We start from the raw sequence: 25,495 nt of genomic DNA, 5'->3' as shown, positions 1-25,495 counted from the left end.
TTTACCAAGGGTAACAGGAGAAATTGGACCCCAAAAGTTGTACAATGTGTCCTGAGTAGAGCAATACCCCATGTGTGGGGGTAAACCACTGTTTGGGCGCATGGCAGAGCTCAGAAGGGAAGGAGCGCCATTTTGACTTTTCAATGCAAAATTGGCTGGAATTGAGATAGGATGCCATGACTCGTTCGGAGAGCCCCTGATATGCCTAAACAGTGGAAACCCCCCAAACGTGACACCATTTTGGAAAGTAGACCCCCTAAGGAACTTATCTAGATGTGTGGTGAGCACTTCGAACCCCCAAGTGCTTCACAGAAGTTTATAATGTGGAGCCGTAAAAATAACAAATCCTTTTTTTTTTCACAAAAATGAATTTTTGCCCAAAATTTTTTATTTTCCCAAGGGTAACATGAGAAAGTGGACCCCAAAAGTTGCTGTGCAATTTGTCCTGAGTACGCTGATACCCCATATGTGGGGGTAAACCACTGTTTGGGGGCATGGCAGAGCTCAGAAGAGAAGGAGCACCATTTTACTTTTCAAAGGAAAATTGGCTGGAATTGAGATAGAACGCCATGTCGCATTTGGAGAGCCCCTGATGTACCTAAACAGTAGAAACCCCCCACAAGTGACCCCATATTTGAAACTAGACCCCCCAAGGAACTTATCTAGATGTGTTGTGAGAACTTTGAACCTCCAAGTGTTTCACTAAAGTTTATAACGCAGAGCCGTGAAAATAAAAAATCTTTTCTTTTTCCGCAAAAATTATTTTTTTAGTCCCCAGTTTTGTATTTTCCCAAGGATAACAAGAAATTGGACTCCAAAAATTGTTGTCCATTTTGTCTTGAGTATGCTGATACCCGATATGTGGGGGTAAACCACTGTTTGAGTTCACGGCATGATTTCGGAAGGGAAGGAGCACTGTTTTACTTTTTCAACGCAGAATTGTATGGATTGAGATCGGATGTCATGTTGCGTTTGCAGAGCCCCAGGTGTGCCTAAACAGTGGAAACCTCAATTCTAACTCCAATCCTAACCCCAACACACCCCTAACCTTAATCCCAACCCTAACCACACCCCTAACTCCAACACACCCCTAACCCTAATCCCAACCCTAACCACACCCCTAACCCGAACACACCATTAACCCCAATGCCAGCCTCAACACACCCCTAATCCCAACACAACCTAACCAAACCCCTAACCCTGACATACCCCTAACCAACTGTAAACGTAATCCAAACCCTAACCCCAACTTTAGCCCCAACCCTAACCCTAATGGGAAAATGGAAATAAATACATTTTTTTTTATTTTATTATTTTTCATTGACTAAGGCGTTGATAAAGGGGGGTTTGATTTACTATTTATAGTGGCAGCTGTCACACACTACGAGGGGCGATCCAAAAGTAATGATAATCAATACTAAACACAATGAATATAGTAAAAAAATAAATTTATTTTTCTACATAGTCTCCTAACAAGTCTATACATTTAGTCCATATCTTTTCTAAACTTAGAATTCCCTTCGAAAAAAATTCCTGATCTTGACCCTCTCTTCGATCTGCCAATACAACTTCTTCAACTTTTTTCACGTTTTCTTCATTGAGGGACGTGGATGGGCGTCCTTCACGATGGTTATTTTCCGTCGATGTTCTTCCCAGCTTAAATTCCTTGGCCCAGCATGCAACTGTGGAATATGGAGGAGAAGAGTCCCCCAATGTTTCCACCAAGTCGCGGTGTATGTCTTTGGTAGTCATTTTTTTTCAAGCAGAGGTATTTGATGACAGCTCTGAGCTCGTTTTTTTCCATTTTGATGTTCACTCCTAGGCAGTTCATATTCAAATGAATGTAGCTCCCGGGAATCATGGTCTATTTAAGTAATTTTTTTTTCCTGGACTAGTGGGTACCTAAGAGAGAAGAAAACATTTTATTTTAATTTCTGTGTGCAATAGAAATAACCGATTATCATTACTTTTGGATCGCCCCTCGTAAAAGAAGCTTTTTTTGCAAAAAAATATTTTTTGCATTACCACATTCCGAGAGCTATAATTTTTCCATATTTTGGTCCACAGAGTCATGTGAGGTCTTGTTTTTTTGCGGGATGAGTTGGTTTTTATTGGTACCATTTTCGGGCACATGACATTTTTTGATCGCTTTCTATTCCGATTTTTGTTAGGTAGAATTAACAAAAACTAGCAATTCGTGAATTTCTTTTGAGAGGGGGCGTTTATACCGTTCCGCGTTTGGTAAAATTGATAAAGCAGTTTTATTCTTCGGGTCAGTACACTGTTATGATAGGCAATTCAGTATCACAATGGACATAGCGGTCAGAACACATACAGTGACCTGACAATAACCCAAAATCATAGAACGAGCTCTGAGACGTGGGAACTCTGCAGACCGCAATCCCTAATCCTCTCCAAACAACACTAGAGGCAGCCGTGGATTGCGCCTAACTCTGCCTATGCAACTCGGCACAGCCTGAGAAACTAACTAGCCTGAAGATAGAAAATAAGCCTACCTTGCCTCAGAGAAATACCCCAAAGGAAAAGGCAGCCCCCCACATATAATGACTGTGAGTTAAGATGAAAAGACAAACGTAGAGATGAAATAGATTCAGCAAAGTGAGGCCCGACTTTCTTAACAGAGCGAGGATAGAAAAGGTAACTTTGCGGTCTACACAAAACCCTAAAGAAAACCATGCAAGGGGGGCAAAAAGACCCTCCGTACCGAACTAATGGCACGGAGGTACACCCTTTGCGTCCCAGAGCTTCCAGCAACAAATTAGACAAGCTGGACAGAAAAAATAGCAAACAAATAGCAAAGAAGAACTTAGCTATGCAGAGCAGCAGGCCACAGGAATGATCCAGGGAAAAAACAAGTCCAACACTGGAACATAGACAGGAAGCCAGGATCAAAGCATTAGGTGGAGTTAAGTAGAGAAGCACCTAACGACCTCACCAGATCACCTGAGGGAGGAAACTCAGAAGCCGCAGTACCACTTTCCTCCACAAACGGAAGCTCCCAGAGAGAATCAGCCGAAGTACCACTTGTGACCACAGGAGGGAGCTCTGCCACAGAATTCACAACAGTACCCCCTGCCTTGAGGAGGGGTCACCGAACCCTCACCAGAGCCCCCAGGCCGACCAGGATGAGCCACATGAAAGGCACGAACAAGATCGGGAGCATGGACATCAGAGGCAAAAACCCAGGAATTATCTTCCTGAGCATAACCCTTCCATTTAACCAGATACTGGAGTTTCCGTCTTGAAACACGAGAATCCAAAATCTTCTCCACAATATACTCCAATTCCCCCTCCACCAAAACCGGGGCAGGAGGGTCAACAGATGGAACCATAGGTGCCACGTATCTCCGCAACAATGACCTATGGAATACGTTATGTAAGGAAAAAGAATCTGGGAGGGTCAGACGAAAAGACACAGGATTAAGAACCTCAGAAATCCTATACGGACCAATGAAACAAGGTTTAAACTTAGGAGAGGAAACCTTCATAGGAATATGACGAGAAGATAACCAAACCAGATCCCCAACACGAAGTCGGGGACCCACACGGCGTCTGCGATTAGCGAAACGTTGAGCCTTCTCCTGGGACAAGGTCAAATTGTCCACTACATGAGTCCAAATCTGCTGCAACCTGTCCACCACAGTATCCACACCAGGACAGTCCGAAGACTCAACCTGTCCTGAAGAGAAACGAGGATGGAACCCAGAATTGCAGAAAAATGGCGAAACCAAGGTAGCCGAGCTGGCCCGATTATTAAGGGCGAACTCAGCCAAAGGCAAAAAGGACACCCAGTCATCCTGATCGGCAGAAACAAAGCATCTCAGATATGTTTCCAAGGTCTGGTTGGTTCGTTCGGTCTGGCCATTAGTCTGAGGATGGAAAGCCGAGGAAAAAGACAAGTCAATGCCCATCCTACCACAAAAGGCTCGCCAAAACCTCGAAACAAACTGGGAACCTCTGTCAGAAACGATATTCTCTGGAATGCCATGTAAACGAACCACATGCTGGAAGAACAATGGCACCAAATCAGAGGAGGAAGGCAATTTAGACAAGGGTACCAGATGGACCATCTTAGAAAAGCGATCACAGACCACCCAAATGACTGACATCTTTTGAGAAACGGGAAGATCTGAAATAAAATCCATAGAGATGTGTGTCCAAGGCCTCTTCGGGACCGGCAAGGGCAAAAGCAACCCACTGGCACGAGAACAGCAGGGCTTAGCCCGAGCACAAGTCCCACAGGACTGCACAAAAGCACGCACATCCCGCGACAGAGACGGCCACCAAAAGGATCTAGCCACTAACGCTCTGGTACCAAAGATTCCAGGATGACCAGCCAACACCGAACAATGAACCTCAGAGATAACTTTATTGGTCCACCTATCAGGGACAAACAGTCTCTCCGCTGGACAACGATCAGGTTTATTAGCCTGAAATTTTTGCAGCACCCGCCGCAAATCAGGGGAGATGGCAGACACAATTACTCCTTCCTTGAGGATACCCGCCGGCTAAGACAAACCCGGAGAGTCGGGCACAAAACTCTTAGACAGAGCATCCGCCTTCACATTTTTAGAGCCCGGAAGGTACGAAACCACAAAGTCAAAACGGGCAAAAAACAGCGACCAACGAGCCTGTCTAGGATTCAACCGCTTAGCAGACTCGAGATAAGTCAAGTTCTTATGATCAGTCAATACCACCACGCGATGCTTAGCTCCTTCAAGCCAATGACGCCACTCCTCGAATGCCCACTTCATGGCCAGCAACTCTCGGTTGCCCACATCATAATTTCGCTCAGCAGGCGAAAACTTCCTGGAAAAAAAGCGTGTGGTTTCATCACTGAGCAATCAGAACCTCTCTGCGACAAAACAGCCCCTGCTCCAATCTCAGAAGCATCAACCTCGACCTGGAACGGAAGAGAAACATCTGGTTGACACAACACAGGGGCAGAAGAAAAACGACGCTTCAACTCTTGAAAAGCTTCCACAGCAGCAGAAGACCAATTGACCAAATCCGCACCCTTCTTGGTCAAATCGGTCAATGGTTTGGCAATACTAGAAAAATTGCAGATGAAGCGACGATAAAAATTAGCAAAGCCCAGGAACTTTTGCAGACTTTTCAGAGATGTCGGCTGAGTCCAATCATGGATGGCTTGGACCTTAACAGGATCCATCTCGATAGTAGAAGGGGAAAAGATGAACCCCAAAAATGAAACCTTCTGCACACCAAAGAGACACTTTGATCCCTTCACAAACAAAGAATTAGCACGCAGGACCTGAAAAACTGTTCTGACCTGCTTCACATGAGACTCCCAATCATCCGAGAAGATCAAAATGTCATCCAAGTACACAATCAGGAATTTATCCAGGTACTCTCGGAAGATGTCATGCATAAAGGACTGAAACACTGATGGAGCATTGGCAAGTCCGAATGGCATCACAAGATACTCAAAATGACCCTCGGGCGTATTAAATGCAGTTTTCCATTCATCGCCTCGCCTGATTCGCACCAGATTATACGCACCACGAAGATCTATCTTGGTGAACCAACTAGCCCCCTTAATCCGAGCAAACAAATCAGATAACAATGGCAAGGGATACTGAAATTTAACCGTGATCATATTTAGAAGGCGGTAATCTATACAAGGTCTCAGCGAACCATCCTTCTTGGCTACAAAAAAGAACCCTGCTCCTAATGGTGACGATGACGGGCGAATATGCCCCTTCTCCAGGGATTCCTTCACATAACTGCGCATAGCGGCGTGCTCAGGCACGGATAAATTAAACAGCCGACCTTTTGGGAATTTACTACCAGGAATCAAATTGATAGCACAATCACAATCCCTATGCGGAGGTAGGGTATCGGACTTGGGCTCATCAAATACATCCCGGTAATCAGACAAGAACTCTGGAACCTCAGAAGGGGTGGATGACGAAATTGACAGAAATGGAACATCACCATGTACCCCCTGACAACCCCAGCTGGACACTGACATGGATTTCCAATCTAATACTGGATTATGGGCTTGTAGCCATGGCAACCCCAACACGACCACATCATGCAGATTATGCAACACCAGAAAGCGAATAACCTCCTGATGTGCAGGAGCCATGCACATGGTTAGCTGGGTCCAGTATTGAGGCTTATTCTTGGCCAAAGGCGTGGCATCAATTCCTCTCAATGGAATAGGACACTGCAAGGGCTCCAAGAGAAACCCACAACGCTTAGCATACTCCAAGTCCATCAAATTCAGGGCAGCGCCTGAATCCACAAATGCCATGACAGAATACGATGACAAAGAGCAGATCAAGGTAACGGACAGAAGAAATGTTGACTGTACCGTACCAATGGTGGCAGACCTAGCGAACCGCTTAGTGCGCTTAGGACAATCAGAGATAGCATGAGTGGAATCACCACAGTAGAAACACAGCCCATTCAGACGTCTGTGTTCTTGCCGTTTAACTCTGGTCAAAGTCCTATCGCACTGCATAGGCTCAGGTTTAAGCTCAGGTAATACCGCCAAATGGTGCACAGATTTACGCTCACGCAAGCGTCGACCGATCTGAATGGCCAAAGACAGACTCATTCACACCAGCAGGCATAGGAAATCCCACCATGACATCCTTAACCCCTTCCCGACCTTTGACGCATACGCTGCATCATGAAAGTCGGTGCCATTCCGACCCATGACGCAGCATATGCGTCATGGAAAGATCGCGTCCCTGCAGATCGGATGAAAGGGTTAACTCCCATTTCGCCCGATCTGCAGGGACAGGGGGAGTGGTAGTTTAGCCCAGGGGGGGTGGCTTCACCCCCTCGTGGCTACGATCGCTCTGATTGGCTGTTGAAAGTGAAACTACCAATCAGAGCGATTTGTAATATTTCACCAAAAAAATGGTGAAATATTACAATCCAGCCATGGCCGATGCTGCAATATCATCGGCCATGGCTGGACACACTAATGTGCACCCACCCCACCCCTCCGTTCGCCCCCACAGCCCACCGATCTGTGGTCCGCTCCCCTCGGTCCTGTGCTCCGCTCCCCCGTCCTCCTGTCCGCTCCCCCCGTGCTCCAATCACACCCCCCGTGCTCCAATCAACCCCCCCGCACTCCGATCCCCCCCCGCACAGCGATCCCCCCCGCACAGCGATTTCCCCCCCCCCCCGTGCTCCGATCCACCCGCCCGCACAGGGATCCCCCACTCCGTGCTCCAATCCACCCCCCCGTGTTCCGATCCACCCCCCTCCCCCCCCCCCCCCCGTGCCCTGATCTCCCCCCCCCCCCCCCTTATACTTACCTGGCCTCCCGGGGACCGTCCGTCTTCTTTCCTGGGCGCCGCCATCTTCCAAAATGGCGGGCGCATGTGAAGTGCGCCCGCCGAATCTGCCGGCCGGCAGATTCGTTCCAGAGTGAATTTTGATCACTGAGATATAACCTATCTCAGTGATCAAAATAAAAAAAAAAGTAAATGACCCCCCCCCCCCTTTGTCACCCCCATAGGTAGGGACAATAAAAAAAAATATATATATATTTTTTTCCAGTAAGGTTGGGGTAAGAACTAGGGTTAGGGGTAGGGGTAGGGTTAGGGGTAGGGTTAGGGTTTCGGTATGTGCACACGTATTCTGGTCCTCTGCGGATTTTTCCGCTGCGGATTTGATAAATCCGCAGTGCTAAACCGCTGCGGATTTATGGCGGATTTACCATGTTTTTTCTGCGCATTTCAATGCGGTTTTACAACAGCGATTTTCTATTTGAGCAGTTGTAAAACCGCTGCGGAATCCGCAGAAAGAAGTGACATGCTGCGGAATGTAAACCGCTGTGTTTCCGTGCAGTTTTTCTGCAGCATGTGTACAGCGATTTTTGTTTTCCATAGGTTTGCATTGAACTGTAAACTCATGGGAAACTGCTGCGGATCCGCAGCGTTTTCCGCAGCGTGTGCACATACCTTTAGAATTAGTGGATTGGCCGCTGCGGATTCGCAGCAGTGTTCCATCAGGTGTACAGTACCATGTAAACATATGGAAAGCCAAATCCGCTGTGCCCATGATGCGGAAAATACCGCGCGGAAACGCTGCGTTGTATTTTCCGCAGCATGTCAATTCTTTGTGCGGATTCCGCAGCGTTTTACACCTGTTCCTCAATAGGAATCCGCAGGTGAAATCCGGACAAAAAACACTGGAAATCCGCGGTAAATCCGCAGGTAAAACGCAGTGCCTTCTACCCGCGGATTTTTCAAAAATGGTGCTGAAAAATCTCATACGAATCCGCAACGTTGGCACATAGCCTTAGGGCTAGGGTTGGGTTGGAATTAGGGTTGTGGTTAGGGTTAGGAGTGTGTTGGGGTTACGGGTGTTTTGGGGTTAGGGTTGTAATTAGGGTTATGGCTACAGTTGGGATTAGGGTTAGGGGTGTGTTGGGGTTAGTGTTGGAGGTAGAATTGAGGGGTTTCCACTGTTTAGGCACATCAGGGGTCTCCAAACGCAACATGGCGCCACCATTGATTCCAGCCAATCTTGTATTCAAAAAGTCAAATGGTGCTCCCTCACTTCCGAGCCCCGACGTACACCCAAACAGTGGTTTACCCCCACATATGGGGTACCAGCATACTCAGGACAAACTGCGCAACAATTACTGGGGTCCAATTTCTCCTGTTACCCTTGTGAAAATAAAAAATTGCTTGCTAAAACATTTTTGAGGAAAGAAAAATGATTTTTTATTTTCACGGCTCTGCGTTGTAAACGTCTGTGAAGCACTTGAGGGTTCAAAGTGCTCACCACATATCTAGATAAGTTCCTTGGGGGGTCTAGTTTCTAAAATGGGGTCACTTGTGGGGGTTTCTACTGTTTAGGCACACCAGGGGCTCTGCAAACGCAATGTGATGCCCGCAGACCATTCCATCAAAGTCTGCATTTCAAAAGTCACTACTTCCCTTCTGAGCCCCGACGTGTGCCCAAACAGTGGTTTACCCCCACACATGGGGTATCAGCGTACTCAGGAGAAACTGGACAACAACTTTTGGGGTCCAATTTCTCCTGTAACCCTTGGGAAAATAAAAAATTCTGGGCTAAATAATTATTTTTGAGGAAAGAAAACGTATTTATTATTTTCACGGCTCTGCATTATAAACTTCTATGAAGCACTTGGGGGTTCAAAGTGCTCACCACACATCTAGATAAGTTCCTTTCGGGGTCTAGTTTACAAAATGGGGTCACTTGTGGGGGATTTCTACTGTTTAGGCACATCAGGGGCTCTGCAAACGCAACGTGACGCCCGCAGAGCATTCCATCAAAGTCTGCATTTCAAAACGTCACTACTTCAATTCCGAGCCCCGGCATGTGCCCAAACAGTAGTTTACCCCCACATATGGGGTATCACCGTACTCAGGAGAAACTGGACAACAAATATTGGGGTCAAATTTCTCCTGTTACCCTTGGGAAAATTAAAAAATTCTGGGCTAAATAATTATTTTTGAGGAAAGAAAACGTATTTATTATTTTCACGGCTCTGCATTATAAACTTCTGTGAAGCACTTGGGGGTTCAAAGTGCTCACCACACATCTAGATAAGTTCCTTTCGGGGTCTAGTTTCCAAAATGGGGTCACTTGTGGGGGGTTTCTACTGTTAAGCCACATCAGGGGCTCTGCAAACGCAACGTGACGTCCACAGAGCATTCCATCAAAGTCTGCATTTCAAAATGTCACTACTTCACTTCCGAGCCCCGGCATGTGCCCAAACAGTGGTTTACCCCCACATATGGGGTATCAGCGTACTCAGGAGAAACTGGACAACATCTTTTGGGGTCAAATTTCTCCTGTTACCCTTTGTAAAATAAAAAATTGCAGGCTAAAAGATCATTTTTGAGAAAATATATATATTTTTTTTTTTCATGGCTCTGCGTTATAAACTTCTGTGAAGCACTTGGGGGTTCAAAGTCCTCACCACACATCTAGATAAGTTCCTTTCGGGGTCTAGTTTCCAAAATGGGGTCACTTGTGGGGGGTTTCTACTGTTAAGCCACATCAGGGGCTCTGCAAACGCAACGTGACGTCCACAGAGCATTCCATCAAAGTCTGCATTTCAAAATGTCACTACTTCACTTCCGAGCCCCGGCATGTGCCCAAACAGTGGTTTACCCCCACATATGGGGTATCAGCGTACTCAGGAGAAACTGGACAACAACTTTTGGGGTCCAATTTCTCCTGTTACCCTTTGTAAAATAAAAAATTGCAGGCTAAAAGATCATTTTTGAGAAAATATTATTTTTTTTTATTTTCATGGCTCTGCGTTATAAACTTCTGTGAAGCACTTGGGGGTTCAAAGTCCTCACCACACATCTAGATTAGTTCCTTTGGGGGTCTAGTTTCCAAAATGGGGTTATTTCTGGGGGATCTCCAATGTTTAGGCACACAGGGGCTCTCCAAACGTGACATGGTGTCCGCTAATGATTGGAGCTAATTTTCCATTTAAAAAGCCAAATGGCGTGCCATCCCTTCCGAGCCCTGCCGTGCGCCCAAACAGTGGTTTACCCCCACATATGGGGTATCAGCGTACTCAGGACGAACTGGACAACAATATTTGGGGTCCAATTTCTCCTATTATCCTTGACAAAATAGGAAATTCCAGGCTAAAAAATCATTTTTGAGGAAAGAAAAATTATTTTTTATTTTCATGGCTCTGCGTTATAAACTTCTGTGAAGCACCTGGGGGTTTAAAGTGCTCAATATGCATCTAGATAAGTTCATTGGGGGGTCTAGTTTCCAAAATGGGGTCACTTGTGGGGGAGCTCCAATGCATAGGCACACAGGAGCTCTCCAAACGCGACATGGTGTCCGCTAACAATTGGAGCTAATTTTCCATTCAAAAAGTCAAATGGCACGCCTTCCCTTCCGAGCCCTGCCGTGTGCCCAAACAGTGGTTTACCCCCACATATGAGGTATCGGCGTACTCGGGAGAAATTGCCCAACAAATTTTATGATCCATTTTATCCTACTGCCCATGTGAAAATGAAAAAATTGAGGCGAAAATAATTTTTTTGTGAAAAAAAAGTACTTTTTCATTTTTACAGATCAATTTGTGAAGCACCTGAGGGTTTAAAGTGCTCATTAGGCATCTAAATAAGTTACTTGGGGGGTCTAGTTTCCAAAATGGGGTCACTTGTGGGGGAGCGCCAATGTTTAGGCACACAGGAGCTCTCCAAACGCGACATGGTGTCCGCTAACGATGGAAATAATTTTTCATTCAAAAACTCAAATGGCGCTCCTTCCCTTCCGAGCCTTACCATGTGCCCAAACAGTGGTTTACCCCCACATGTGAGGTATCGGTGTACTCAGGAGAAATTGCCCAACACATTTTAGGATCCATTTTATCCTGTTGCCCATGTGAAAATGAAAAAATTGAGGCTAAAAGAATTTTTTTGTGAAAAAAAAGTACTTTTTCATTTTTACGGATCAATTTGTGAAGCACCTGGGGGTTCAAAGTGCTCACTATGCATCTAGATAAGTTCTTTGGGGCGTCTAGTTTCCAAAATGGGGTCACTTGTGGGGGAGCTCCAATTTTTAGGCACACGGGGGCTCTCCAAACGTGACATGGTGTCCGCTAAAGAGTGGAGCCAATTTTTGATTCAAAAAGTCAAATGGCGCTCCTTCCCTTCCAAGCCCTGCCGTGCGCCCAAACAGTGGTTTACCCCCACATATAAGGTATCAGCGTACTCAGGACAAATTGGACAACAACTTTCGTGGTTCAGTTTCTCCTTTTACCATTGGGAACATAAAAAAATTGTTGCTAAAAGATAATTTTTGTGACTAAAAAGTTAAATGTTCATTTTTTCCTTCCATGTTGCTTCTGCTGCTGTGAAGCACCTGAAGGGTTAATAAACTTCTTGAATGTGGTTTTGAGTACCTTGAGGGGTGCAGTTTTTAGAATGGTGTCACTTTTGGGTATTTTCAGCCATATAGACCCCTCAAACTGACTTCAAATGTGAGGTGGTCCCTAAAAAAAATGGTTTTGTAAATTTCGTTGTAAAAATGACAAATCGCTGGTCAAATTTTAACCCTTATAACTTCCTAACAAAAAAAAATTTTGTTTCCAAAATTGTGCTGATGTAAAGTAAACATGTGGAAATGTTATTTATTAACTATTTTGTGTCACATATCTCTCTGGTTTAACAGAATAAAAATTCAAAATGTGAAAATTGCGAAATTTTCAAAATTTTCGCCAAATTTCCGTTTTTATCACAAATAAACGCAGAATTTATTGACCTAAATTTACCACTAACATGAAGCCCAATATGTCACGAAAAAACAATCTCAGAACCGCTAGGATCCATTGAAGCGTTCCTGAGTTATTACCTCATAAAGGGACACTGGTCAGAATTGCAAAAAACGGCAAGGTCTTTAAGGTCAAAATAGGCTGGGTCATGAAGGGGTTAAGGGCTTCAGAGAGACCCTTTCTGAACATAGCTGCCAGCGCAGATTCATTCCATTGAGTGAGTACGGACCACTTTCTAAATTTCTGACAATATACCTCTATCTCATCCTGACCCTGACAAAGAGCCAGCAAATTCTTTTCTGCCTGATCCACTGAATTAGGCTCATCGTACAGCAATCCAAGCGGCAGGAAAAACGCATCGATATTACTTAATGCAGGATCTCCTGGCGCAAGAGAAAATGCCCAGTCCTGAGGGTCGCCGCGCAAAAAAGAAATAATAATCAAAACCTGTTGAACTGGATCACCAGAGGAGCGAGGTTTCAAGGCCAGAAATAGCTTACAATTATTTTTGAAACTCAGAAACTTAGTTCTATCTCCAAAAAACAAATCAGGAATAGGAATTCTTGGTTCTAACATAGATTTCTGATCAATAGTGTCTTGAATCTTTTGTACTCTTGCCGAGAGCTGATCCACAAATGAAGACAGACTTCTAATGTCCATCGCTACACCTGTGTACTGAACCACCCTAATGTCTAGGGAAAAAAAAGGGCAAAACACAGTGCAAAGAAAAAAAAATGGTCTCAGAACTTCTTTTTTCCCTCTATTGAGAATCATTAGTACTTTTGGCTTCCTGTACTGTTATGATAGGCAATTCAGTATCACAATGGACATAGCGGTCAGAACACATACAGTGACCTGACAATAACCCAAAATCATAGAACGAGCTCTGAGACGTGGGAACTCTGCAGACCGCAATCCCTAATCCTCTCCAAACAACACTAGAGGCAGCCGTGGATTGCGCCTAACTCTGCCTATGCAACTCGGCACAGCCTGAGAAACTAACTAGCCTGAAGATAGAAAATAAGCCTACCTTGCCTCAGAGAAATACCCCAAAGGAAAAGGCAGCCCCCCACATATAATGACTGTGAGTTAAGATGAAAAGACAAAGGTAGAGATGAAATAGATTCAGCAAAGTGAGGCCCGACTTTCTTAACAGTGCGAGGATAGGAAAGATAACTTTGCGGTCTACACAAAACCCTAAAGAAAACCACGCAAGGGGGGCAAAAAGACCCTCCGTACCGAACTAACGGCACGGAGGTACACCCTTTGCGTCCCAGAGCTTCCAGCAACAAATTAGACAAGCTGGACAGAAAAAATAGCAAACAAATAGCAAAGAAGAACTTAGCTATGCAGAGCAGCAGGCCACAGGAATGATCCAGGGAAAAACAAGTCCAACACTGGAAAATAGACAGGAAGCCAGGATCAAAGCATTAGGTGAGTTAAGTAGAGAAGCACCTAACGACCTCACCAGATCACCTGAGGGAGGAAACTCAGAAGCCGCAGTACCACTTTCCTCCACAAACGGAAGCTCCCAGAGAGAATCAGCCGAAGTACCACTTGTGACCACAGGAGGGAGCTCTGCCACAGAATTCACAACAGTACGATTACAGCGATACCTCCTTTCTATCTTTTATTATGTTTTGTCGCTTTTATACAATAAAAACTATTTTATAGAAAAAATAATTATTTTTGCATCGCCTTATTCTGAGGGCTGTAACTTTTTTATTTTTTTGGTGATGACGCTGTATGGCGGCTTGTTTTTAGCTGGACAAGATTACGTTTTTGGGGGTACCATGTTTATTTATATCCGTCTTTTTGATCGCGTGGTATTCCACTTTTTGTTCGGCATTGCTTTTTGCCTTGTGTTTTTTTTTTTTTTTTTTTTTTTTTTACAGTGTTCACTGAAGGGGTTAACTAGTGGGGCACCTTTATAGGTCGGGTCGTTACGAATGTGACGATACTAAATATGTTAATTTTATTATTTTTTTATTTACATAAAGAAATGTATTTATTGGAACAATATTTTTATTTATTTATTTATTTTTTGTCCTCCCTTGCGCTCATTTGCAGGCATACTTCTCTCTATCCTTTCAAAATCAGATTTCTGAAATCTCATGCACTTGCTGCTTATTTTTTCCTTGCAGATTTGAAGCAGTTTAAAATCTGGAAAATGTCTAGTCTTTCAGCGGTCTTGCTGCATTTTTGACAAATTTTAAATGAATGAGAAAAAAAAAGACATAAAAAAGTGTCAAAACACATGTATTTTATACAGTGGTTATCTTGCCAAGAGACACGTTTTTGGAGCAGAATTAATGTGCACATACCCTCAATGTAAAGCTATATAAATAAAATTATTATTATAAATAAAATTATTATTAATGTTCAGCTAATGCTGTGGCCATTATTTCTTTATAAACTGCAATGCAAGCAAATGGTCCAAAGACTAAAAACTTCCTCCTTCAAAATACAAAAGTCCAGACAGTTGTCAATCAGAAGATTTAAAATCTTCCTAATTTTTCACATTCGATAAAAAAACCCGGTGAAGCTTGTTGATTATAGAAAAAAAAACAGTCCAGGTTTCATTAGTGCTTTGGATCTGGTTTTCATCAGTGTTTGGTCCATGTGAAAGTTTTTACATATCGAAAAAAGTGTATGTATTGAATTTTCCACTTTGAAACGCAGGGTAATATACGTTTCTATAGAGAAATGTATATGGAACGTAAATAGAACAACTTACTGCTGTAAGCAATTCTTTCCAAAAGTTTTCATCACAAAGAGTCAACTGCGCCTCAGACCGACACAAAGCTGGAAAAGCAGTTATGAGTAGCAAGATCATCAATACTACCTAACATCACAACTAGGGATGAGTGAATCCTTTTGGATAACTCCTTATCCAAATAGCTATAGCGCTTACCTAATAGCTGCAGAGGGAACCCAGATACTTGGAATGCTCCCGATAATCAGCTGTTCGGCGCCGCAGCTGCATGTGTCACGGCTGTGTGACAGTCACAACACATGCATGGAGAGCCTGTGTGATGTGACTGTCACACAGCTGTGACACATGCAGCTGCGGCACCGAACAGCAATTATCGGGAGCGCTCCAGGTATCCGGGTTCCCGATGCAGCTAATCGGTAAGCACTATAGGTTTTTGCATAAGGAGTTATCTGAAGCTATTCGCTCATTCCTAATCGCAACCTCCCCAAAGAGAGGCGGTTCCAACCATCACATAAGGGGTGAGTTAATTAAATGACCAAATATAGCAGAGTAATTAAGTTGATCATTTTGTGTGGCCAGTGAATGATGTTATAAATAAACAAATGATATTTGGCACACAAAAAGGTTCCTCACCTCTTCATTAAAAACTTGGCTTTGGGTGTTTGTTTATACAGTAGCCAACCCCTACAAGTTTTACCTAACCTAACTGCCCCCACATTCGAAATGTGGATAGTTTTAATCTGCATCCTGTCTCGGTTTTTTCTCTGCTTACGGTGGCTTCAAAAGTATTCACCCCCTTGGATTTTTAAATATTTTGTTACATTACAACCTTTGTTTAAATATTTTTGTTATTTTTCGATTTGTGTGTTATGCACCAGCACTAAATAGTCTAAGTTGATGAAGAGAAGTGAGAAAAATATAGGCATAAAATAAAACTTTGGGATCAAATAACTAAAAATTGGCATGAGTATATGTATTCACCCCTTTTGCTATGAAGCCCCTAAGAAATTCTGGTGCAAGCAATTGCCTTCATCAGTTATAAGCTTAGTGAAAGGAATTCCACCTATGTGCAATCTAAGTGTCACATGGTCTGTCACTATATACACTTTACCTTTTTTGAAAGGCCACAGAGGCTGCAACACCATTTAGCAAGAGTCACCACTAACCAAACAACACTATGAATGCCAAGGGGATCTCCAACCAAGTCAGGGACAAAGTTGTTGAAAAGTACAAGTCAGGGATGGGTTGCAAAAAAGATATCTCAGTCTCTGATGATCCCACGGAGCACCATCAAATCCATTATCTTCAAATCGATATAGCATGGTACCAAAACAAACATGCCAAGAGCGGGCCTCCATCCTAAACTGTGAGCCCAGGCAAGGAGGGCATTAATCAGAGAGGCAGCACAGAGACCAAAGGTAACCCTGAAGAGCTACAGAATGCCAAGCAGAGACTGGAGTTTCTGTCCATATGACCACAACAAGCCATACACTCCATAGAGGTGGAAGAGTGGGCAGAAAAAAAGCCTTTACTTACACAAATTATAAGGCTTGTTTTGAGTTTGCCAAAAACATGTGGGAGACTCCCCAAATGTATGGAAGAAGGTGCTGTGGTTAGATGAGACCAAAATTGAACTTTTTGTCCACGAAGGTAAACGCTATGTCTGGCGCCAAACCAACACCGCTTATCACCCCAAGAACATCATCCCAACAGTGAAACATGGTGGTTGCACCATTATTCTGTGGATATGTTTTTCGGCAGCAGGGACAGGGAAAATGGTCCGAGTCGAGGGAAAGATGGATGGTGTGAAATACAGGGATAGTCTTTCTTAAAGAGTTTTTATTGAATATTTTCATATATAACATGCAAAAAATAAAAAGTATCCATGCAAGGACAAGAAAAAGCAAAAATAACAAAACAGTCAAGTAAAACAACAAGACAATCAAATAAAGCATAACCGCCTTACATGAGTCAGATTCACTCAACAACCAGTAATTGAGTATCCAGAGTGTTGCCATAAGGCTGTCCTGAGTAAAATATTCCTTATCATCATAAATATCAGAGAAACAAAATAGAATGGAAAGAAGAAAAGAGTGTAGAGTAGATAATAGAAAGTCCAGAAAAAAGAGAAAGTAGGAAATAGGGCAGGTCTGATTAAGAGGACAGAAGAATGTGTGGGGGGGGGGGGTGAGAAAAGGGGAGAAACAGGGATATTCTTAAGCAAAACCCGTTTTGGTCTGTCAGTGATTTGAGACAGGGACGGAGGTTCACCTTTCAACAAGACAATGACCCAAAGCATACTGCTAATGCAACACTCAAGTGGTTTAAAAGGAAGCATGTAAATGTTTTGGAGTGACCTAGTTAAAGCCCAGACCTTAATTCAATTGAGAATCTGTGGTCAGACTTTAAGATTGCTGTTCACCAAAGGAAACCATCTAACTTGAAGGAGCTGGAGCAGTTTTGCATTGAGGAATGGGCAAAATCCTAGTGGCACGATGTGGGAAGCTCATACAGACTTACCCAAAGAAACTTGCAGCTGTAATTGCTGCAAAAGTACTGACTTTAGGGGGCGAATAGTTATACACACTGAAGTTTTCAGTTATTTTGTCCTATTTATTATTTGATTCACAATAAAAAGAAAACCAAATGTTCACTGTTGCAGGCATGTTTTTTACATGAAAACCGTGAAATTCCATGTTGTGAGGTAGCAAAGCACAAAAAAATGCTAAGGGGGTTAATACTTTTGCAAGCCACTCTGTCCTTGAAAGTAATATGGAACATGGAGATAGTCGAATTACTGTCACTAAGGTCCAGGCATTGAATGCACTCTAGTTTTACTTATATGCAATATGCTTTGAACAAAAAAAGTTGTCTGGTTTATTTTTTTTAATTCAATTTCAATCATGGATTTTTTTTAAATGAAATAATAAACATCAATTAATAAATTGGCTTCATAAAGGTGAAGTGACAGTGCTCTATATGTTTCCAAAACCAACTCTCAATAAATAGAGCATGGTCTTAGAGTACAGTAATAATACAGTATATTGATACTGACAAAGAGCTAAGGGAAAACCTGCAATATGTGCTTTTGTGTACGCCCTGATTCTGATGGTTCTAAAAAAAAATCTTAATATAATTTCTATAGTGCTGAATAAGATATTACTCTAGTAAATCCCTAGCCAGTCCTAAAATAATAAAGATTACTATACCCAAGTTTAAATCCCATAGTGAGGGAGGATACAGAACAAGAAATCAACTACTTTTATTAAAGAAAATACATTACTGCTCTCCCTCCAGCACCGGTTACTGTCAGCAGTAAAGTATATAAATCAGCAATTAAAGGCGGTCATTCCAATTATGTCCACAAAAAATCCATTGTAACATAATAACACAACTGTTTAAATGTGAGCCCTGTGCCTAACCTATGTCTCCTGTACTAGGGAGGTGGTCTTACTACTTTGCGATCAATATCTTCCAAATACTGGGTAGCTCTGTAACATGCCTTCCTACTCTGTCCATGTGATGTCTGAAATTTGTGTTTGTCCCACACACAGGTTCCCTGACCCTTGGCTTCCCTTATTCATACACTTCTTCCCAGGCTTAGCATTTACCGCTCTATAGTTTTGGTTTTTTTTTGCATCCACAATATATTAGACTTCTGCTTTCCTTGTCTTCACCAGCTCATACACCAGAGCTCTACTCAATCCTGTTTACGCTATACTTTTACTCCGCTCATATTTTAGACGCAAAAGCCTTTATTTTTGTACCTTATCCATGCTTATACTTTGTATTCAGAGTCTGGTTTACTATAATTGCTCGACGGCCCTGATTCTCGGACTTCACTATGAGCTGCGTGTGACTTTCAGACCGTCACTGACCGTTTTATTGTTCCATTTTGCTCTTTAGTTACTACAGATGATAATATTTGGCTGCTGCACAGACATGTCAAGTGTGGTATGTGTTTGCTGTGGCAAATACAAGTAATCTTTAGGGGGACTATTGGCATAGGAATGGTAAGGGAGTTGTAAGGCATGTACCTACTTGCTATTCTTTATATATTTAAGTTGTACTGGGGTTTTTCAAGTTTTCGTATGGTCAGAAGACCCTTTTAAACGTATTTCTCGTTACTAGGCTGGGGAACTCCACCTACTCTTCTGACTGAATTGGGTTGTTTTTTTTTGTTTGTTGGACTTGTTCAAAATCCATGTAAAATCAGACATACAGAGTGTAAGATTGCTACCGGACACATAGTTGATGGGAAGTATGTATCACAGAAGTAGTCATCTGTGATGTAAATCTAGAGTATTTCTCTAGGGCATATAGTACGAAGAGGCTTGTTTGGTGCATCTGGGCCTGGTTTCACGGGCAACCTGAGAGATGGGCGGGTCTGGCTACTGTATACCCTACCTCCTGAGTGTGGTTCAGATGTTAAAATGAAGCCTGTTGTTTGACACGTGGTCTGTGTGTATGGAGGAAGAAGGCTGTGTGTTACCTCCAGAGTGAACTGGTGTACTGGATTCTATCCAGTCTGTGTGACCGGATTGACTCTAAAGCGACTTTGTCAAGATCTGTTTATTTTGTCTTGCCTGCACACAGAAAGGTCATTTGTTTTTCCTTTGCTTCAGGCTGGTTTATGAAGCACCAACAAACCAGCATGGACATTGAAATGGAAACACTTTCTGTGTTGCCTCAGGACATACCCAAGTGAGTAGCAATCCCATAAGAGGTACAGCAATGGTCTCTTGCGCACTTCTTTTTCCAAGTCCAGCTTATGTGCATGGAGGATTTAAGTAGATCTGAACTAAAAAAGTATAGTATATTTTTCTCACTTCAGCAACTTAGACTATTTACTGCTGATGCATCACACACAAATCGGATTACCAAAATATTAAAAAAACAGGTTGTAATGTAACAAAATAGGTAAACCGTAAGGGGAGTGAATACTTTTGCAAGCCTCTGTACAGTTGTGCTCTGAAGTTTACATACCCCGGCCGAATTTTTGCTTTTTTTGGCCTTTTTTTCAGAGAATACAGTGGTACAAAAAAGTATTTAGTCAGCCATCAATTGTGCAAGTTCTCCCACTTAAAAATATGAGAGAGGCCTGTAATTGACATCATAGGTAGACCACAACTATGAGAGTCAAAATGAGAAAACAAATCCAGAAAATCACCTTGTCTGATTTCAAGATTTATTTTGCAAATTATGGTGGAAAATAAGTATTTGGTCATTATCAAAAGTTCATCTCAATATTTTGTTATATATCTCCATGCTGATCTCCTCTAGAGCAGTGATGTTTTGGGCCTGTTGATGGGCAACATGGACTTTCAATTCCCTCCACAATTCCCTCTGAGGCCCAAAGACAAAACAATAAACTAGTCCCTGATAACAACTTTAAGGCTGTGTGCACACGTTCAGGATTTTTCGTGTTTTTTTGTGGTTTTTCACTATAAAAACGCGATAAATTCAACACGATAAATTCAAAGAGATTAAAATGAGGCAAAAAAGAGGTGTTATAGGGTACTTGTGTTATCTCATTCCCCTCTTGTTTGCCTCATTTTAATTTCTTTGAATGCATGTTTGCAAGATAGATGTTGGCTATGTGTTATAGGATTTACCATTTTTACCCTTCTACTTATTTATTTATTTATTATTATGTCTATGAGCCCACTCCAATTATTGCACTATGGGTTTTTTTTTTGCATTGTCCTGGTGTTTTCTCTTTTCCCCTCTTTTAATGTGTTTTTAAACATTATTTAATAAAAATTTATATATTTTTACCATATTGGTTTTGTAAGTTCTATTCTTTCACCCTTTTTTTGAGGAGGTATAAGTGTGACCAACCTGTCAATCAGTTTTCCAAGTGATGCTACAGATCGCTTGGAAAGCGCTCGCATTCTGCAAGCTAATTACGCTTGTAAAACGCTAGTGTTTAGCGGGAAAACGCATGCCGATTCCGCATGCGTTTTACCCGCGGCACAGTTGCGGAATTGCTGTGGAAATTTCCGCTGCAATTCCGGACGTGTGCACATAGCCTAAATGTTGTGTGGTATGCCCCCTATGACTGCGCCTTTGCTCTGTGACTCTGTGGGATATTTGTTGTAATATTTTGAGGGGGAAAGGGGTGGGTGGGTAGATGGTTGAGAAACTGAGGGGGCCCAAGTAGAACTTTTGCTTTGGGGTGCTATGGTTGCTATATATGCCCCTGCTGCTATGTGTGAACACATCCATTGTCTCACAAGCTGAGAGTACAGCATGATCGTCTCCTCCTCACCTCCAAGCTGTGTCTTCAATTAAATTATGAAAGATGCGCTTCAAGAGACCTAGAAGATATATGTAAATTTTTGTTTTTATACGCTTTGAATTAACCTACCGTGTCAAATACTAATTATTAGGAAAAGGGTGAAACTTGGTCAGAGGAGCGCCGAAAGGAAACTCTGACACCAGAATGGGGTTAAGCCACAACGCGTTTCAACGGAAGTACCGTCTTCATCAGGTGGACATTTACTAATTATTAGTTTTGAAAGGGACAGGATAATTGTTATAGAGAACCTGTCGCCTAGTTTTCCCCATATAAACCTTATTCACCACCATTAAAGTTGTCTTTATTAGTATGTTCTCAGTCTACCACCCTACCCGTGCCCTCCGCTCCGCTAATGACCTCAGGTTAGCATCCTCAATAATCAGAACCTCCCATTCCCGTCTCCAAGACTTTACACGTGCTGCGCCGATTCTTTGGAATGCACTACCTAGGTCAGTGGTCCCCAACTCCAGGCCTCGAGGGCCGCCAACAGTGCAGGTTTTCAGGATTTCCTTAGTATTGCACAGGGGTTGGAATCATCACCTGTGCAGATGATCACATTACCACCGATGCAATACTAAAGAAATCCTGAAAACCTGCACTGTTGGCGGCCCTCGAGGCCTGGAGTTGGGAACCCCTGACCTAGGTTAATACGATTAATCCCCAATCCCCACAGTTTTAAGCGTGCCCTGAAAACTCATTTGTTCAGATTGGCCTACCACCTTAAATGCATTAACCTAACTATCCCTGTGTGGTCCATTCAAAAAAACAAAAACATAATCAGGTTCCTCGCAACATGTTCTCATACACTTTATGCAGTTATTAGCCCTCTGTGTCTGTACTGCTACATACTTAGGCAGTTAACTGGTTCATGCAGCTTTACATGGACACCTGAGCCTTACGGTACCTTCACACATAACGATATCGTTAAGGATATCGTTGCAACGTCACGCTTTTTGTGACGTAGCAACGATCCCGCTAACGATATCTTTATGTGTGACAGCGACTAACGATCAGGCCCCTGCTGGGAGATCGTTGGTCGTGGGGAATGATCAGGACCTTTTTTTGGTCGCTGATTACCCCGCTGTAATCGCTAGATCGGCGTGTGTGACGCCGATCTAGCGATGTGTTCACCTGTAACCAGGGTAAACATCGGGTTACTAAGTGCAGGGCCGCGCTTAGTAACCCGATATTTACTCTGGTTACCATTGTAAAAGGGAAAAAAAAAAAACACTACATACTCACATTCCGATGTCTGTCACGTCCCCCGCCGTCAGCTTCCCTGCACTGACTGTCAGTGCCGGCAGTAAAGCAGAGCACAGCGGTGACGTGCTCTGCTTTATGGCCGGCGCTGACACAGTCAGTGCAGGAAGCTGACGGCGGGGGACGTGACAGACATCGGAATGTGAGTAGGTAGTGTTTTTTTTTTTTTACTTTTACAATGGTAACCAGGGTAAATATCGGGTTACTAAGCACGGCCCTGCACTTAGTAACCCGATGTTTACCCTGGTTACCCGGGGACTTCGGCATCGTTGAAGACAGTTTCAACGATGCCGAAGTCTTTCCCCGGATCGTTGGTTGCTGGAGAGAGCTGTCTGTGTGACAGCTCCCCAGCGACCACACAACGACTTACCAACGATCACGGCCAGGTCGTATCACTGGTCATGATCGTTTGTAAGTTGTTTAGTGTAACGGTACCATTACACTATGGCTGGTCCGAATAACTAAAGCAATTGTTACCATCCACCTCTCGTGTCTCCCCTTTTCCTCATAGATTGTAAGCTTGCGAGCAGGGCCCTCATTCCTCTTGGTATCTATTTTGAACTGTGATTTCTGTTATGCTGTAATGTCTATTGTCTGTACAAGTCCCCTCTATAATTTGTAAAGCCCTGCGGAATATGTTGGCGCTATATAAATAAAATTATTATTATTATATTATTATTATTATGTTCAGACTGTTCAAATTTTGTGCCTGCACAATAGAGCACAAGAGCTACACAGGGGCAACAGACTCCATGGATGACGTCAGCCATGTAAATCATGGCAAGAGGACAGCAATTGTGGGAGTAGAGGAAGCGCCGAGCACAGACCAGCGATTCTCATCGGACCAGAATGCGCTGATTAACATAGGGTGGGAGATGATTACGAAAGGTATTTTCATTGTTATGTGGGGCAGCTGGGCACTTGTAAACAGGATGCTGGAGTGCAGGTTAAGATTGAGTGGTGGATTTAGTGTATATCTACTGATAGATTCCCTATAATTATTTGCTAATGCCTATATGGCACAATATAAATATTTAATATGTGTATTATTTGTTGGTATGCCCTTTAAGCATGCACCCAGAGAAGTGCATTATTGTACCTCTACTCTCACATGCTGTCATGTGGTTTTATTGGGATATTCTTCCCTAAAAGCATCGTTCCTGATGGAGTATTGAACAGTGGCCCACAGAGTACCTACAACTACATAGAAATGCCACAGTGATACTTGCCGCTGTCTTATATTTCCCTTACTACTGCCAACTGAAAAACCTGACCATAACATCTAAACCACAGGACCAATTCATTGACATTGGAATTGAGTAACAAATGGAAACGGAGGCACAGATGGTGAAGTTCACATTCGTTTTTATTGTAATTAAAAGTGGAACCTCTGAACCACGGTCTCCGAAGGGGGCGTGACTACGTGAGCCCCAGACACCCGTGGTAAGACTCCTCGAACCGGGTCAGAATGGGATACCTGGGGGACACGAGTGCTACCTCCAGTTAGACCCCGGACTCGTGGTAGCTGACCCAGTGGGACAGACGGACAAGCAAGGTTAGCGGGTGACGTAGAGCTAACCGGTGGGTACCGGGGGTACGGGTAGAAGCTGGTTCCAGCGGTACTGTTGTTGTCCTGAGGCTCAGGTGACTGAATGGCGGGAGGAGATGGAACTGGAGTAAGCAGATTGGAGATTGTCCAGGAAAGCCAGGTAACGGGTAGCAGATAGTCTGTGGAGACGAACAGTGTAAGCGGAGCACTGACAGAGACTTCAGAAACAGAAGCACATGCTAGCAGTGCTCCGGCACCCTCCCTATGGTGGAGGGGCTAGAAATAGTAATCATTAACACGCCATTGGTCAGAAACACCTTTTGGAAAATGCACGCTCTCTCTTTAAGAGTACGGGAGCAAGCGCGTGCGACCTAAGCACACAGCCCGAGGACCTGCTGGCTGCATGCCAGGAAGCAGAGGAGGGAGAAGAAGCAGGGGCCCCGTCCGGACAGCGTGGAGCTGGCACAGAACGGGAGTCCCGACGGGGACCCCACGAAGGTACAGGAACCGGACCGGGTGTAACACATTGTACGTGTCAGGATTAATGGTGGGGTATAAATTGCCAAATTTAACCCCTTCATGACCCATCCTATTTTGACCTTAAAGACCTTACCGTTTTTTGCAATTCTGACCAGTGTCCCTTTATGAGGTAATAACTCAGGAACGCTTCAACGGATCCTAGCGGTTCTGAGATTGTTTTTTCGTGACATATTGGGCTTCATGTTAGTGGTAAATTTAGGTCAATAAATTCTGCGTTTATTTGTGATAAAAACGGAAATTTGGCAAAAATTTTGAAAATTTTGCAATTTTCACATTTTGAATTTTTATTCTGTTAAACCAGAGAGTTATGTGACACAAAGTAGTTAATAAATAACATTTCCCACATGTATACTTTACATCAGCACAATTTTGGAAACAAAAATTTTTTTTGCTAGGAAGTTATAAGGGTTAAAATTTGACCAGCAATTTCTCATTTTTACAACGAAATTTACAAAACCATTTTTTTTAGGGACCACCTCACATTTGAACTCAGTTTGAGGGGTCTATATGGCTGAAAATACCCAAAAGTGACACCATTCTAAAAACTGCACCCCTCAAGGTACTCAAAACCACATTCAAGAAGTTTATTAACCCTTCAGGTGCTTCACAGCAGCAGAAGCAACATGGAAGGAAAAAATGAACATTTAACTTTTTAGTCACAAAAATTATCTTTTAGCAACAATTTTTTTATTTTCCCAATGGTAAAAGGAGAAACTGAACCACGAAAGTTGTTGTCCAATTTGTCCTGAGTACGCTGATACCTCATATGTGGGGGTAAACCACTGTTTGGGCGCACGGCAGGGCTTGGAAGGGAAGGAGCGCCATTTGACTTTTTGAATGAAA

General features: G+C 43.2%; 1 protein-coding gene across 2 annotated transcripts in view; it reads left to right on the top strand.

The window, feature by feature from the left end:
* The window catches only part of SKAP1 (src kinase associated phosphoprotein 1), an 834,367-nt gene that overhangs the window by 773,481 nt on the left and 35,391 nt on the right, over positions 1 to 25,495 (top strand). The window lies entirely within an intron of this gene.

Source organism: Ranitomeya imitator, chromosome 2 (assembly GCF_032444005.1).
Source record: "Ranitomeya imitator isolate aRanImi1 chromosome 2, aRanImi1.pri, whole genome shotgun sequence".
Lineage (NCBI taxonomy): Eukaryota > Metazoa > Chordata > Amphibia > Anura > Dendrobatidae > Ranitomeya > Ranitomeya imitator.
Note: the sequence above shows the minus strand (reverse complement) of the source record. Positions and strands in the feature narration are given on the sequence as shown.